The following is a 3,175-nucleotide window of genomic DNA, read 5'->3' as shown; positions in this document are numbered from 1 at the left end:
TGAAGGACAGGGGAGCCTGCTGTGCTTCTGTCCATGGGGTTGCAAAGAGTTGGACACCACTGAGCAATGGGATATGCATGCGTGCATCAGCAAAAATGACGAGGTTGTGAACAAATGGCTATGATGAGTCACCACACTGAAAAATTACAAAAGCCCTTGTCTTAGACTGCTTTTAGGAGAACTTGATTTAAGACCAATGCTTTGTGCAATTATTGTCAAGAGCCAGGTTAAATGTAAATTTGTTGTTATTTTTTAGTCACTAAGTTGTGTCTGACTTTTTGTGACCCTCATGGACTCTAAACTGCCAGGCTCCTCCATCCATGGGATTTTCCAGGCAAGAATACTGGAGTTGGTATTTGGAGTTGCCATTTCTTTCTTCAGAGGGTCTTTCTGACCCATTGGATCGAACCTGTGTCTCCTGCTTGGCAGGAGGATTCTTTACCACTGAGCCATCACGGAAACCCATATATATATATGCTTAGTTGCTCAGTTGTTTCTGACTCTTTGTGACCCCATGGACTGTAACCCACCAGGCTCCTCTGTCCATGGGATTCTCCAGGCAAGAATACTGGAGTGGGTTGCCATGCCTTCCTCCAGGGACTCTTCCCAACCCAGGGTTTGAACATTGGTCTCCTGCTTTTCACACAGATTCTTTACCATCTGAGCCACCAGGGAAGCCCAAGAATACTGGAGTGGGTAGCCTATCCATTCTCCAGGGGATCTTCCTGACCCATGAATCGACTGAGAGTCTCCTGCATTGCAGGTGGATTCTTTACCAGCTGAGCTACCAGAGAAACCCAATCTGTGCTGTGTTTTTCATGTTTCATCAAGAATATGGACCTAGAGAATTCCCTGGTGGGCTCGTGCTTAGGATCCAGTGCTTTCACAGCTCATAGCCCAGGTTCCACCTCAGTCAGGGAAAATGGGAACTAAGATTCCACAAGCCTTTGTGGCATGGGCAAAAATAATAATACTAAATAAATAAAATGCAGACCTATCATTGTTTACCTCGAAGCACACTTCATTGCATTCCAATTACAATTTCTCATCTCAAAACCAGTAACAGATGTCCAGTAAGATTTAGTTCCCTGTAAATTTAAAGCGACAGTATATTAATCTACTAAGTTTTGCTTATGAGGTTCTTAAAATCACTGCTATACCTTGCTAATCCAATAGCCATCAGCTCCATTTTTGTTGTTAACAGAGCTCCCAAACTGAGTTTAAGAGTATAGGAGTAATTATCAGCTCTTTCTGTGTGCCTTTATCAGTAAACATTTTCCTTCACAATCTTACAACACATTAAAAAAGTAATTTGTTGAGATCCAGACCATTCTTTTTTTTTTTTTGTACAATGTAAAATTCAAGAGAAAATGGTTCTGATGAAGTACCCCTAATTACATGTCAGTATTCACTTTTTTCCAGTGTATATCTACATGAGTGAAATCCAAATCAAAGGTCTTCTGCAGGGCACACAAGCCTCACTCATTATATTACAACAATTTATATAATTTTTTGATAGGGTCAGGTCTTAGTTCCTCCATGTGGGATCTCTAGTTCCCTGACAAAGGATGGAACCTGGGCCCCCTACATTGGGAACACCAAGACTTAGCCACTGGATCACAAGGGAAGTCCCTCATTCATTATTTTTAATTCTCTGTTTTGCCACTTCTGTTTAGGAAACCATTGACCAAAACCACCTGCCTTGGCCAGACACAATGATAACCACTTACATGAGTTGTCTCACAAAAGGGTCTCCCGAAAAGGAACAAGGTGTGGCCACCGAAAACCAACTGGGAGAATCTGGGAAAGGCCCAAAGTGGGAAGGAGACACCTGCCCACTGTATGTGCTACCAACTTCCCAGAATCCTTCACTCTGGAATTCATCTCGGCTGAGTGACGTGTGAGCCACCAGGAAGGACCCTGAGTCAAAACGATTGGCCAGAGACAACCGGGAAACTAACCTGTCACCGTAAAACCCAGGACCGCAAACCAGGGGGTGGAGCAGTCCTCCGGGGCTCCCCAACCCTCCTGCTCTCAGCCAGGCGCCCCTTTATAAAGTCTCTTGCTCTGTCAGCTCTGTGTCTCCTGGGACAGCTCATTTCCGAGTGTTAGACAACTGTCCAGTCTCGGGCCCTGGAGGGGGTTGGGTCTCCCTTCCTGCAACTCTTCCAGTATCTGGCTGTACCAGTGATTCACTCCCCTACCCTCTGTTTTATTTTTATTCTTTGGGTTTTTATTTTTCCCTGAAGTGCTTTCTTCTTCCTTGTTATCTTGCTTTCTGAGGTACATGTGAAGTGACCACTTCCAGTTTCTCAGTTCTCAGTTCAGTTGCTCAGTCGTGTCTGACTCTTTGTGACCCCATGAACTGCAGCACATCAGGCCTCCCTGTCCATCACCAACTCCCGAAGTCCACCCAAACTCATGTCCACTGAGTCGGTGATGCCATCCAACCATCTCATCCTCTGTCGTCCCCTTCTCCTCCTGCCCTCAATCTTTCCCAGCATCGGGGTCTTTTCAAATGAGTCAGCTCTGCCTCAGGTGGCCAAAGTATTGGAATTTCAGCTTCAACATCAGTCCTACCGATGAACACCCAGGACTGATCTTCTTTAGGATGGACTGGTTGGATCTCCTTGTAGTCCAAGGGACTGTGAAGAGTCTTCTCCAACACCATAGTTCAAAAGCATCAATTCTTTGGAGCTCAGCTTTCTTTATAGTCCAACTCTCACATCCATACATGACCGCTGGAAATACCATAGCCTTGACTAGACGGTCCTTTGTTGACAGGTCTTTCCTAAGCCTGCGTCTGTCGCTTGACATAAAACATCACTGGTGATATTCCTTTTGAGACTTTGCCACCAGAAGAACTTTCCCAAGAAGGAGTCCCATCATCCAACAGAAGATGTTGACTATTTTCCTCTATTGTGTCCAACAATATACACTTCATGTAACCTTTTTACCTTGAACTGAGCCTGGGGGTGCTTTAATGACGATAGGATGGGTAAAAGTCATCACGATCCTTCCAATTATTTTCCTTATTGATCCACATCCTTGGGAATTGGATCTTAAATTTCTGTTAGTTTAAAAGGTCTTCATGTCTCTTAAGTGTGCTGCTAAGTCACTTCAGTCATGTCCGACTCTGTGCGACCCCACAGACGGCAGCCCACGAGGCCCCCCT

Source organism: Bison bison, unplaced genomic scaffold, assembly GCF_000754665.1.
Source record: "Bison bison bison isolate TAMUID 2011002044 unplaced genomic scaffold, Bison_UMD1.0 scf7180017864270, whole genome shotgun sequence".
NCBI classification, from domain to species: Eukaryota; Metazoa; Chordata; class Mammalia; order Artiodactyla; family Bovidae; genus Bison; species Bison bison.
The sequence above is the reverse complement of the archived record's forward strand: the minus strand, read 5'-3'. Positions refer to the sequence as shown.